This window comes from Stenella coeruleoalba (genome assembly GCF_951394435.1).
Source record: "Stenella coeruleoalba genome assembly, chromosome: 16".
Lineage (NCBI taxonomy): Eukaryota > Metazoa > Chordata > Mammalia > Artiodactyla > Delphinidae > Stenella > Stenella coeruleoalba.
In genome coordinates this window covers 70,511,969-70,526,810 of record NC_137162.1, presented here as the reverse complement: position 1 = coordinate 70,526,810, position 14,842 = coordinate 70,511,969, and the positions used below count along the sequence as shown (strand labels likewise).

Sequence of the window (14,842 nt, the reverse complement as noted above, 5' to 3'; positions counted from 1 at the left end):
GCCAACTTTGACAGTGGCTGAGAATCCTAGGTGGTCTGACCAGTCTACGCAAGACCTGCACACAGTGGACAGAGAGAGGTGGTGATGCCCAGGTGCCAGGCGGGCAGAGCAGCAGTGGGAGTCTGATATGACCAAGAGCTTAGGTTTGAAAACCCATAGCAAGCGTTTCATGTTGAAGCCTACTTTGAAATACAAAAAATAGTGGAGGGTGGTATCCTAAATCATTACTGCAGATATGTGTTCTAAAAAGAAATGCCCTTTTTGGCCCTGATTGCACCCCAAAAGGCTAATCTGTTGTTCGTAGGTCAAGAGGAGGCATATACATGGCAGAAAATGAAGTAGAGGGAAGAGGCGTTTAATTGAGTGAGGGACGGGAACAAAGAGACCAGGAAAACCTGTGTAGAGGCAACATTGTCAAGTGAACTCAGTCGAATTCCAAGGCTCTGGGCTCAGATTGTGTTCATGAGGAAGGGCCATTCATGAGATCCATGGGGTCTTTCGCTCTCATTATTCCTAATAAGTTGGTTATGTTTATAAAATAGAATCATAACTACATCTGGAACTTTTACACAGAAATTAAGGTTGACGTATGTGCCAGAATGATTTATATTCCCTGATAAGATGGTAAAGATTTACTTTACTTGCACTCTTACTTATTATTCATACTTTATTTTGCAAATTGGTAGTAACCCAACTGCAGCCAGATCGAGAGTTCACATGCCAAGTTTTGGTCTGAAAAGTTTTTGCATCCAGTATATACTTGGCCACGAAAATAAGGAGATTGAATAAGAGAAGAGAGAAGAGAGTGTTTTATGTACTCTGGAGGTCAAAACCAGATGTGAGTAAGGTTCTCACGGAGTGTGGCTAGCTAACATCTGGTAATCCCTAATGCATTTCACTGCCCATTTGTAAGTTTCCCCCAGTGTTTAACATCAACAGCTATTCAGGAACGTAGTGACTTGCACAAAAATAAAATTTATAGATATGAAAGACAAAGCCAGAAAATTACTCTGTTCTTGGCATTCATCCTTCCTGGGCAAGGAGTTCATATTTTCTTTTGGTCGATGCCGTGTTTAATAATGCTATATGATTGGTTAGATTTTGATTGAGCTGAATGTGTTTTGTTTGTTTTGTATGACTCAGTGAAAAAAGAAACATAAAACCTTAGGCTAACTTTAATCAGAGAGCTCTGTTTTTTTCTGTGTAATCTGAAGAAGACTTGGGAAAATAGCCCCAGAAGGACTAGTTGTGCCTCTAGTTGGGGAGGAAGGCGAGTAAGGGTTGGTGAGGAAGGTGGGTAATTTAGCCTATTTTCTTCTCTTGGCACAGTGTCTCTGATTTCTTGTTCCCTTTCAAAAAACTCTCTTCTACAAAGACAGCTCCCACGACCTGCAGAATTTGTAAAGAAATTTGCAGAGGAGAGCAGACATGTCTGTATTTCCAAACACAAAGGTCACAAAGGCTGTGGGACACAGCTGCAAAGTGGATGGCTGCTAAATGCAGCAGTTAAGGTTGGACATATGTTCCTCACTCTTCCGTAGATCTATGTTGCATTATATAAATTAACAGTAATCTAGACATTCCTTTGGCAGGTCCATAAGGCCCACAGAACTGATTAATTAATAACTAATTCAGAGATGACAACAAGGTATACACTTGTGTGCCTACTCAGGTCCACTGGTAGTGGCTGCCAGGAATACGGGCATTAGAAGATTTCTAAAGCTCTTCCCAAGCTCAGTGGTAAAGTGCACTGGTAGACTTTGGATACTGGCCAGGGCAGTGGGCACATGAGCCACTTAGTAACCATCCTTCGTTTAACCTAAGGTGTTTGTCATGATAAGAGATAAGATCTGTCTCCTAAAGTTTGGGAATTTTTAATTCAAAATAAACCCACAGTTACAGATGCATATGCATGTCATGCAGTAATAGTAATACAGCCAGTGATGTGATGACACTTTGTATCTTTAGAAGAGCTTTTACGAGTCATCCCATGAGGTTCCAAAGTGATCTCACAGTATAGAAAGGGGAAGTATTTTTATCCCCATTGCCAAATGAGGAACTGGATTTCAGAGCAGATAACTCATCAGAGTTCGTGCAGCTGGTAAGTTAGAGAATTAAGGAAATATTTTGTAATCATCTGAATATCTTATAACCACTCAAATTTCTGACTCAAATTAGGAGTCACAGAACTGTGGGAACTCTGGCTAGGATTGTCTGATTCCTAAATTTTGCAACAACAAGAGTGAACATGACTACACAGGAAACGTTTACAATAAATGTGTGTATACATGATTAAGTGACAAGTGGGCAATAGCCAGCCTTTGAAATGCATGAATGACTATTAGTCAGAGTTCTCCAGGAAAAAAAGGATTTATGTTTGTACGTATTATGTGTGTATGTACATGTATTACTTATAAAGAATTGATTCACGTGCTTACGGAGGCTGGCACGTCCAAGATCTGCAGAGTCCGTGTCCCAGTTGGGGTCTGAAGAATGGCAGCCTGCTGTAGAACCAGGAAGAACAGAGCTTCTACTCTGAAGGCTCTCAAGCAGGAGAATTCTCTCTTTTTTGTAGAAGCGTCAGCCTTTTGTTCTATGCGTGCCTTCACCTGATTAGATGAGGCTCATCCCCATTATGGAGGGCAATCTGCTGTACTCAGTCTGCCAATTCAAACGTTAATCTGAGCCCAAAACACCTGCACAGAAAAACCCAGAATAATGTTTGACCAAATATCTGGGCACCCCATGGTCCAGTCAAGTTGACACACAAAATTAATCATCACAAGTCCACCTCTTGTCAACTTGTCATCCATATACTTCTCCTTAAGCCATATTTAATCTCCAAATAAGGTAAATAACAATGTCATCCTTATACGTAACATGACACAATTATCCTGTGTACAGCCAAACACACTAAGCCTTTTCCAAGAAGAGGACAGAAAACCCTTGAGTGATATTTACTCTTCTCACTGATAAGTCATAACTTAAGTACTATGAGGGTGGAATGTTATGGACTGAATTGTGTTCCCTCAAAATTTGTATACTGAAGCCCTAAACTCCAATGTAACTGTGTTTGGAAATAGGGCTTTTAAGAAGGTGATTAGGGTTAAATGAGGTCATAAGGGTAGGGCCTTAATCTGATAGAATAGGTGTCCTTATAAGAAGAGGAAGAGACACCAGTTGTCTCTTGCTCAATCTGTGCATGCACAGAGGAAAGCCCATATGAGGACGTAGCAAGAAGGTGTCCATCCACAAGCCAGGGAGAGAGGCTTCACTAGAAACCAACCCTGCAGACACCTTGATCTTAGACTTTCAGCCTCCAGAACAATGAGAAAATAAATGGCTGTTGTTTAAACCACCCAGTGTGTGGTATCTTGTCCTGAGCTGACTAATGTAATGACCACAGCCCTACCTGAGGACGTTTGTTACTATCACAGAAGAGGGAATTTATTCAAAGTATATCAGTCCAATAATTGTCTGCACGTGCTAATCCATTCTGTTAAACTTCTAGGCTGGGCATAGACCCAAAATACCCTTCCTGATATTTTGAGAGCTGGATTATAAATTATAAATTGCTGAATCTTCCCATGCTGTTTCAGGGGCAGCATGGCAAAGTTGCTAATAGTAGGGGATGACTGGGAAAGAGAGGAGAAGGTCAGTCCATTTTATGGAAAGCTGACCATATGCTGAACCTTTGCAACACAATGGGGAAAAGATGCAGGTAGTGTTCTAGTGAGTGACCTAGGTTCCAGGGTGGGGCTAGGGGACTTCTTCCTCTGAATCTTTAGGGTTGTAATGACAAAAAGCATTGATTTTAAAAAGTTTATTTGGAGGTTCTTGCAGAAATCAACTATACATATAGGCTTACCTGAGGCTACTCCTCCCTCACTGGGGAGAGTGTATGCTTTTTCACTTGTCATCTTTGGCTGTCGGCAGGGCTAGCAGGTGCCACGGCCTGGTTATCCTGATGTCTTGACATTGTGCTACCTGCTGAGTTGTAGAAGATTTGATTTAGCTCTAAGGAGTTTGCAATGGACGCATGCCTAGAAGATGAACTAGACTGACAAACACGGTGTCTGGTGTCTCTCTGTATGTGTGTGTTTAATCACACAACTTCTAGGGCCCTAATTTGTTGCAAGGCCCCAACTCCCCTAAGGAGTTGGTTTTCATTCTTTGGGCAAAACTACTTTTTTGACAGAGTTGAAGAGAGCTCTTGAAATATTTTCAGTGTTAATATACCACCTTTATGCTCTAAGTCCTAAAGAAAAGCCAAGCAGAGTGGGGTCTACGGCATCCCTCACTGTTTCCGTTTTTCACTGTACTGCCTTCATAGCTTTCAGAGATGACCTATGAAGCTGTAAATAAAAGCAGCACAATTTTTCTCTGACAGTATTTCTAAACTCTCCAGTAGACGCAATGATAGATTCATTCAATAGATTGGTACAGACTTTGCTTGGGGAAACTAAAGCGTTTTTTGTTTTTTGTTTTCCTTTCTGAGTCAGAAATTGATAATGCAGAAATATTGCGCAAATACCATGACTACGGCATCTTTTCTTTTTATTAAACAGCCGTTGTGGTTTGAAGAGTGACTTTCTTCAGAAAATTGTGGAGACTTTGCAGCAATGGCTGAAGGTATACTCTCCAAGTTACCTAATTGAATAGGTAAGCTTTATGCCTTTAAAATGAGCCATATGTTCGTATGTTCCTTTTTTTTTTCCTTTGAAGCCTCCAGAACTTTTCAGTTCATAACATTTTGTATTGAGCATGAAATTGACTGCAATTCTTACTGCTGCATTTTTTAGAAATCCCCAATGTAGGGGGAAAAAGAAAGGAATTTTTTAACAAGCCCAAGGTCCAAGAATTATACCAATGCTGCCTTTGTTTCCCATAGAGCCTTAAGAAAAATCGTATCTCAACACAGCTCCTGCTAAGTTACTAACTCCTATCAAATTGATGCCCTTCTAACAACAACAACAAATTCCCTAAGATGGGTTGGTAAGATGAGTGATGAATGATGAAACAGTAGGGAGTAGGTTAATAGACAGTGGTACTTTTTATAAGAAACTCAAGATTAAGTTCAAAAATGAATCAACCAAATCCAATTTTGAGTCAAGGGCATTCAAGACAAGTTTTACCATTTTCTCAAACTACTAAGAGCTGAAAAATTTAGTCACAGATGAAAATATCCTTAATGGAATAAGCTAAAAATTGATTACAAGGAATGAAACCTCGGTGTGGCTGGCCACAGAAACCTATCAAGGAATCTTGAGGGCAGAGCTGAGGCTTAGACATGCTGGCACAGAAGGTGGATGACTGTTCCCTTTCCTGCACACCTCGAACTCCCTCTCTATCCCCCTGCCACTGCCCCACCCCTTCCCAGCCCCACGCTGCACAGGGCTGCTGAAACTTGCTCTCCTGACTTCAGAGAGAAAGAGGCTGTTCATTCTTTCTTTTCCACAGTCACCCCCAACTCTGTACATTCCAAACTCATAGACCTAGCCATGCTCCAGGCTTCTGTGGGACCCGTAAGTCTCAAAGGACTTGAATTTCATCCACAGCAGGGATGTAGCCTGATGCGGCTTGGGGTTGGAGGTTGTGAGTTTAAATTCGGAGACAAAGTGTAGGAGGGCCCCTGAGAGAAATCACTTACCAAGCTGGATGAAGGATTCTGCCTCTGTGAGTCCGACTCAGGTGAGCAGCCCAAGTAGGGGAGGAAGGAGAGGTCCTGGGTGTTCTGTAACTCCTCCAGCCCTGAGTCACCCATATGCTTTGGGTGAGTATTACAACCAGCTGTCACTAGGGAATTAGGCCACTCCACCATGGGACATCCCCTGTAAGCATAGGGGTGAGAACGGAAAGGCGTTTTCCTGCTGCCTTAAAGAAGAGAACCAGAGAGTCCGAGGCAAGTGGCAATGAAGCTGTAAGTGCAGTCCTGGCCCTCATGGAGATGATTATCTGTCTCAAGAGCACTGACCCTCAAACAGGGCGGAGGGAGTGTCAATCATGCCTGACAGCCATCGGCCCTCAGAGACTTGAGGAAAGACTCCTTTGGTGACTTTTCTATAAGCTGGAGAGCCACAAGCTGGAGAGACCTGGGAACATTTGAGTTACATATGACTTAAACCACACTCGATCAAGCCTTGCTCATGATTACAGAGCAAACCTAGGCTAGTGTTAAGAATGTAATTTAGACGTTCACTGCTAGCTTGACGGACCACCTGCTCCCTTTCTCTTTTTTGTTTGTTTTGTTTGGGTTGCTTCAGTTTTCATCAAGAAAGGGCAAAAGTGGGTCTATTTAATTTTTAATTCTACACCTTTTCATAGCAAAAGAGAGACCTCATTTTAAATTCACTCCTAATCAAATACTGTTCCTGTGAATTATGAATTGTTGCCTTGAGGTCAGAGCCCACAGTAGCATAAAGGCAATAGTTGAATTCTGAGAACAGGACACAAGGAGAAAGAGTTGAGGGTTAAGGACTCAGCCTTTGGGGACTCCGCTGTTAGGCATTGGAGGGACCCTATCAGAAGTAAGAGTTCAAAGCCAGTTGCCGCATGTAAGGATCAGCCAGCCTAGATATCTACAGTAACTAGTACAGACACTGATTCTTACGTTTACTTAAAATATAGACCAAAGTTGACTTACACATACATATATACATGCTTATATAAATATATATGAATGAGGAATTTGTCTCTATAATTTATATGGATAAGAGATCACTATAGATAGATAGGTAGATAGGTAGATACATAGATACTGGGTTGGCCCAAAAGTTCGTTCAGGTTTTTCCATAAGATGTTACAGAAAAACCCGAACGAACTTTCTGGCCACCCCAATAGATAGATAATGTGTGTATTCCATAGATGTGTACATATGTGAGATAACAGCAGGAGACAGGAGAAAAGAAAAATGGGAGAATTTATTCCTTATGATCCCTTCCTGTCTACCTCATCTCTGCCGGTGACTACCTTCTGGAATTACTGCTTCAATCAAATAGACTCTGTCCCGTGGCTCAAATCTTTCTCTGGGCTCCTTGCCCTTGTTCCTACATTGTAGGCTTAAAGGAGATAACAGCTTCCCAATGTTACCAATCCTTGGGTGCTTCAGCTTCAGGTATTGGCTCCGTTCATACTACCCACACCTGTGTAAACTGTTTTCTCATTAAACTTGCCTGCTTAGACAAAAGTTAACCTTCAAGGATGCCAGATATCCCATGACGAGACCCTGACTATAAGAGGAGCCGACTTTATGTTGATCTTCCTGTTAGGCATCCAGGTGAAGATATAGATAGGCAAGCAAAAGTGAGTCTGAAAAACCTTAAGGCCGGGAAAGCCTGAGCTGGAGAAAATAACATTTAAGAATTTTCAGCCTTTAGATGCAGAGGGGAATGGTTATGACCTGTTGCTCTCTGGGAAGGCAACCATCCCCTCTTGTTGACGCCCACTATCTTGAATTACCATCTTGTTGGATTCAAGGCAGTCCTGGACTGCCCCCTCCTTACGCTGAGGAAGGCTGACATCTAGGGTTAAAACCTGAACTAATTACTCTCCTTCTTCTAAGTGTCTATCAACACCAGTCTCCCCATGCATCACATCACTACTTATGAACAGAAGCCCAAACTTCCCAGGCATCTACTTTTGCCAGGATTCTCATCTGCGTACTGCTGTGTACATCCCCATAGGATGAACTAATTCTTCTCTCCTTCTCAAAATCTTTTACTTTAAGCAATTTTAGATTCTTAATCATATATTATTTAGCCTGTGACCATAATGGACTCTTCAAAAAATGGATAACATTTGTCCAAGAAGAGCACAAAATAAATTCACTTAAGCCATTTGTTCATAATTACAATAGACACGATGCGCTTCATCACTGAGCAAACTCCAAGATAAACATTTGGCCATGGAGACAATGAGCTGAATTACATGCATCACTTTTTTTTTTTTTTTTTAACTATTTTGGGTTTGCCCCGACATACATGGCCATAGACAGTTAATTGGATCTATAAATACTCCCAGTTAAGTTTTTGTTTGTTTGTTTGTTTTGTTTTTGCGTACGCGGGCCTCTCACCCTTGTGGCCTCTCCCGTTGCGGAGCACAGGCTCCAGACGCGCAGGCTCAGCGGCCATGGCTCACGGGCCCAGCCGCTCCGCGGCATGTGGGATCTTCCCGGACCGGGGCACGAACCCGCGTCCCCTGCATCGGCAGGCGGACTCTCAACCACTGTGCCACCAGGGAAGCCCCCCAGTTAAGTTTAATTATTTCTCTGTGCAGAATCTTAGGTTATGTTAACTCTGGTGATCATTTGGGATAATTTTTTTTAATTCCACAGAAGTTTGTTTTGAAAAATTGACCTAGAATATGCTCTGAGAGAAAAAAAGAAAAAGAAATTGGATAAAGGACTGAGAAATAAGAGTATGATAAAAAGAAATTGGATAAAGGAGTGAGAAATAAGAGCATGAAAAGATTACTCTGTAAGAAGCCAACATAATTGTAGAAGTATTAAAATCCCTATAGGAGATTTACAGAGAAGTGTGCCCTGGATTAGAATTTGATATCAAATAACTGAAGTCATACAATTTCAGTGCCATTTGTAGTTGAGTTAATAGCATATGTTCCTGGAGGATTACAGCCAATGATTAAGGAAATTAGGTTTTGTTTGAAATTAATTTAGTTATATAAAGCTGCTACTATAATTTACAGCTTTGATATTTAATATTTAATAAGCCAGATCTTAGAAGAAGACTAGATATAGCTGTGTCATTATTCCTTGAAATATTATTCCCATAAGTCATTTATATTTGCTGGCTGATAAGGATGTTCATCAAGTAGATGGACTCAACACGAGTCCACTGATAAAGCCAATGCAGGTTTACAGCTTGCCGAGTCCCTTGTACGTTTCCACTCCATTTCCCACACCTGTAACTTACTGAATCATAATTTATCTGGCCGGTCAGTTGTCACAATAAAGAAACATTGCAGCCTTTCCTTCAGCAGCCAGCTGTGGGAATGACTCAACTCTGCCTTTCTGTCACATTTTACGTATCTGTGGCTTTTAGTCATTAAAAATCACGGGAATGTCTTTGTAAATATTGTGCCCTCAGTATTTTTCTTTCTTGTTTTTTTTTCACTGCTTTGTCACATTGTTTTCCCTATCCATCTCCTTGACTTTTCCTTCATTTTTCTGAAGCTCTGTAGTAATGATTCCAATTTCTTTCCTGCATATATCTATAGCTCTTTGTAGAAATTTCTTTTTTCTTTTTTCTCTGATTTATAAAAATTAATCCTAAATTTATAATACCATTAGACTAGCTTTTATTTCCTAACATTCCCAATTTTTTCTCCCTAGATAAGAATATCTGTACTATGTAAACTATTTTGTTTTTAGTACTTGTGTTTTAAACCTTTTATCTCACTTATTCACTTGCTTTCATTGTCTGAACAACTACTGAGAATCCTTCTCGTCACTGCTCTGGTTAGTTTTGTTCCTCTCACTCTCTTTTACTTCCTGGTTTGGGCTTCCTTCAAAGACAGTTCAAGTCAACCTTTCAGAAAATTCACAAGGCATACTCTCTAACCTCAAAGATTTTAGAGGTCTAAACAGAGGACTTAATGCAAGAATATCACCTTTAACAATTTATTTTATATATATATATACATATACACATACACACTTTAGGTAGGTGGCAAAGTGTAGAAATTAATAAAAATGAAATAAAGTTGGCCAGTGCATAAACATGCAAGTTGAAATAGCAGGAGCTTGTTTGAAGGGAATAAAAAACGCATTAATACCGTCTAAGACACAAGTTTCTTTTGTGCTTTCCTGCCATACCTCTAAAACTTCCAACATGGTGAGTACATTTAATAATAATAATAATATAATAGTATAGTGAATAGTGTATGGTTTTCTGGAGCTAGATTGGCTGACTAGCAGTCTTGGCTTCACCATTTAAAGCTGTGTGACTTAGCACAATTACTTAATCTTTCTGTGCCTCAGTTTTCAAATATGTAAAATGAGGAGACCAATGGTACTCTGTTGACCAAGTTTTTGTGCTAATACATGTAAAATGTTTAAAATCATGCCTCAGACATAGTAAACTCTCAGTAACTGTTATTGTTACTTACTATTATTTTTGTCACTGCTACTATAAAATAAAGTAGAAAATAGCAGATCAAAGTGAACATTAAGAAACAAGCAAGCATCACTGCAGTAACTGGAAAGTCATTTACTTAATCTATATCTTTTCATGTGTTTTTTGCTATATATCTGGAGTTAAAGATTCTTAGGTACTCTTTGGATTAGTCCCCAAATAATACATATCAAAATCACCAGTACAGTGTAACAGTCACTCTTCTTATCTCAAAAGTAACCCCTGTAAGAAGTTGAAGGAACCCCTGCATCAAGCATATTTGAGATGGGAAGTTTTTTTTTTTCCCCTGTACCTATAGCTGCTTCAAATCCTGCAAAGTTTGAAGCTCTGGTGATTGTTAAAAAATTCCAACTCAAGAACTAGAGAAATAGTATGTTTGCACGAATATAAAAATTAGAGCCATAAAGCAACATCCAGAACTAAATCAAAAGATCCCACAGCTCAGATTAGACTTCCCTAATTGATTTGAAGAGAGCTCAGTGGGTGCTGGCTGTACAGAGGCACTGACCTCCACCCAGTAAGGAAGTTAAGAACAGAGGACAGGGTAACTGGAACAGCAGTCCTAATCGTTCATATGTCATACAAAGGAAGGGAAGGAGAGAGTTTATTATGTTCCAGCAAATCATGAAATAAACCAGACCACTCCATGAAAGAAAGAAAATTCAGACTGATCAAGGAGAGAAACAAGGGTACTTCCTCTAGCTGTGTTTTTATCTATTCACAAACTGGACCCCATAGAATACTGGGAAAGGGGGAAAAAATCTACCTAATGACTAATACCAAATAAAGCATCTTCAGCTAAAGGGGAAGACAGGCAGAATCTGTAAGACATGAGAGTATAGCAGCAGGGGCTATAAGAAATGTAAGTTTAAGTTATCAAGGGAAGAGAGAAATAGAGTGGTTAATGATGGGCATTCCTGGGAAAATAGTGCTAGTTATAGGAAATAAAGCAGAATGAGTGTCACATCCAGGTCTACTACAAAAGTATTTTTAATTACGTAAGACTTTTTAAATAGGCTACCAGTTATAAAGTTTTAGAAATTGTCAGTATTTCTGAGTCAGAAAATCTGAGTGTGTCACATCTATGCCGTTTATTAGCTTCACGATGTGAGCAGTCATTAAACTTGCTGAACTTCATTCCTTCCACAGGAAAATAGAAGTAATAGTATCTACACACTACTACCTTATAGCATTTTAAGAGTAGTCAAATGAAATTATACTTAGAAACATAAAGCATTATTGGAATGTAAATTGTTACCATCACTCAGCTTTTGCTCAATTTTAATATTGGTGAGGATATTACTACTTTATCATGTTGTTATGAACAGCTCTAATTGCTAAGGAGAGAAGACCGTAAAATATATGAAAAAAATATACAACTCCCACACTGATTCAAGCTATATCCCCTGGTACATCAGAATTAACCTTGATCTACTATCCAGTGGTATTTCTTCAATAATGATAGTTATCATAATACCCTTTGAGTTTTCTATTCTGTATATTACAGAGGAAAATTCAAGGGTTGGTTAATTCGGTTGTTTAATGACATCAAGATCTGGATTTACCTCGTTCCATTTTCTACTCAAAATATGATGCATTTTCCAGCCCTGGAAATCCTGGTCCTTTTCTTCCAGATTCCTTTGAGTTTGTTAATATCCTTCTCAAAACTTGGTGCCTATGCCTGTGACAGACTGCTGCTCACCTAGCGCATACACATCTCCATTCCGATTGCGCCTTCTCTTTGCCAGCAGAGGCCTGTTCTGTTCAGATATTGGAGGGTGTGGTAGTAGTTGCTCAAGAAAGGCAGCACCGCCCCCAGACCCAAGAGGTGAATTTTTTTTTTTTTTTTTTTTTTTTGCAGTATGCGGTCCTCTCACTGTTGTGGCATCTCCCGTTGTGGAGCACAGGCTCCGGACACGCAGGCTCAGCAGCCATGGCTCACGGGCCCAGCCGCTCCGCGGCATGTGGGATCTTCCCGGACCGGGGCACGAACCCGCGTCCCCTGCATCGGTGGACTCTCAACCACTGCGCCACCAGGGAAGCCCAGAGGTGAATATTGATTAGTTTAAGTCAATCATGGCAATTTTATTACCCTGCCACCTTCATGTGATGCAATCTTGGCCACTAACATTCAAGAGGAAGTCTTCAGGAGAGCCTTTAGAAAAGTTCTCTTCACTCTTTAGAAAAGATCCGAGACCGGGCTTCACCCCTTCCCGCCCGTGGGGTGATGTTTGGATGTGCCGCAGACGACCTGAAATGATGCTAGGAGGAAAGCCACCAACCCAGGGCTCCTTTATTATGAAGCCACTGAATTAACAGGTGTTCATTCTTCCATTTTGCAGATATTCTTATGTAGGGCAATCCATTTTAGTTATTGCCTAAGCCCTATTTAGGACTGTAGCACTCTCTTTTGAAGCCCCTACCCATCCCTTTTGCCCACCTGAGATGATCTGCTCGTAGCCAGCACTCTGATAGCTTTCCACCTCAGGTGCCTGAACCTCTTCTCTTCTTGAAGGTCCTGTGCTAAACATCATAGGTGAGGAGGAATTTAAGTCCCTTCTCCCTGAGCCTCAATCAATAGGAAATGGGATTTAGTGGAGCTGGGGGGTTAAGTCTCCCCCGACTCTGGTGGCCCATCTCTGAAACACATTAAACGTGGTTTCTCAAAGGGCTCCAACAGAGTCCAAGTTGCCCACAGCAGAAACCCACTTATTAACTCAGCTTTTGCTGGGTTGTCTCCCTTCCTTGTCTCACTTTTTTCTTTTTAATAGATTTATTTTATTTATTTATTTATTGGCTGCGTTGGGTCTTCTGTTGCTGTGCGCGGGCTTTCTCTAGTTGCTGCGAGCGGAGGCTGCTCTTCGTTGCGGTGTGAGGGCTTCTCATTGCGGTGGCTTCTCTTGTTGCGGAGCACGGGCTCTAGATGCGCAGGCTTCAGTAGTTGTGGCTCGCAGGCTCTAGAGTTCAGGCTCAGTAGTCGTGGCGCACAGGCTTAGTTGCTCCACAGCATGTGGGATCTTCCCGGACCAGGGCTCGAACCCATGTCCCCTACATTGGCAGGCGGATTCTTAACCACTGAGCCACCAGGGAAGCCCCCGTCTCACTTTTTTTCCCCTCAAATTTGCTTTCCTTGACCTTGGGATCACCTTCTAAATAAATCACATGTATCTAAGACCTTGTCTAGGGTCTGTTTTCAAGGAACGCAAATTAAGACAAGTTGTATATTCTGTTACTTACAGCTGAAAGCTTTCTGTTGCAAACGTGCTAGAGCGGTGCTGTCCAACAAAACTCTCTGTGATGGTGGAAATGTTCCATAGCCGTGCAGTCCAATAGCCATTAGTCACATGTGGCTATAGTGCGTGTGAAATGTGGCTGGTGTGCCCGAGGAACTGAATTTTTCATTTCATATCATTTTAATTCATTTAAATAGCCTCATTTTGCTAGTGGTGACCATGTTGGACAATCTAGCTCTAGAAGCAGTCCAATGAGGACCAGATGAATGAAAGAACTGCATCCCTGTTGTTTTAAACGTCAGAATTATATTCCACAATCATATATTTTGCACAGTGAAGATTCGTACTAGGCTAGGCTTTGTGAAGAATACAGAGATGAATAAACATCTGCCTTCTAAAACACAGTCTAGTTAGGAAAACACACACATAAAATATATTATAAATATATTTATAAACATAAATAAAGCAATATGCATGCTAAAAGTGGCATAAACAAACCACTGTGGAAAATAGAAGGATGTACAATTAATTTCTACGGTGGAAATGTAAGACTACTTCCCTGAGGTAGCATTTGAGCTGAGTCTTGAAGATAAATATACTGTCTTTAGAGAGGGACAGAGGGAGAATTATATTTATAGATGGATAAAGATACATAGAAAAGCATGAGAAGAATGAGAATGCAAGAATGCAAGAATGAGAAGAATGAGAATGCAAGTGGTACAGTAAAGCTAGGCTATAGAACAAAATTCTAGGTGAGGTCAAGAGTGCACGGAGCTTTGAATTCTATATTAACACACTTAGATTTTATTGTTCTGCAAATGACAGAGAATCATCAATGAGTTTGAGCGTAGGTGGTGATGATGGTGTTGTCGCTGACATAATTGGTTATAGACAGGAATAATTGGAGATATAGAAATCAATTAGAAATTTACAACATTAATCCACGCAACAAATGACATTGATGTGAACTTTGTCCATATCATTGAGAATAAAAACAAGAGGCAGGTAGACGTGGTAAATCCTGACCACAAACTGAAACGAGGCTATGAGGGAGAACAGTTGGAGATGCCCCAAGAAAACACAAGGGAGGACTGGGTTTGAGGGAGAAAGATAATGAATATACTGGGATGAAAGAGATGTTCAGCAGATATTTGTGCAGGCAAATGCTGGGTGTTTGTTGTTAGCTACATCAAAAGAAGCAGACTTAGTGGGAAAAAGAAAGAGAGGAGGCTCGTAACGTTTACTTCGTCACCCGAGGAGGATGCAAAGAGTTTAGAAAAACTAAGTGAAGCAAAGGAAAGAACTGGATTTTTTTTAATGGCCACGTTATACTTTTAGCGAACGTTGAATAAAAGATGGTTGTTTATTCCTGTTAAATTCCCTTGTTGATTTGGGCTCATTATTCCAGTCTACTGAGTTGATTTTTTGACTAGCAGTCATTGTACAGAAAAGTTACTC

General features: G+C 40.6%; 1 long non-coding RNA gene across 1 annotated transcript in view; it reads left to right on the top strand.

Annotated features, from left to right (window-relative positions):
• Positions 1–12,273, top strand: part of LOC307175226 — a 479,060-nt gene extending 466,787 nt beyond the window's left edge. Inside the window, exons 4-5 of the long non-coding RNA XR_013824268.1 lie at positions 4,569–4,662; positions 12,013–12,273. This is a non-coding gene — a long non-coding RNA (uncharacterized lncRNA). The remainder of the gene's footprint in view (positions 1–4,568; positions 4,663–12,012) is intronic.
• The last annotated feature ends 2,569 nt before the right edge of the window (positions 12,274–14,842 follow it).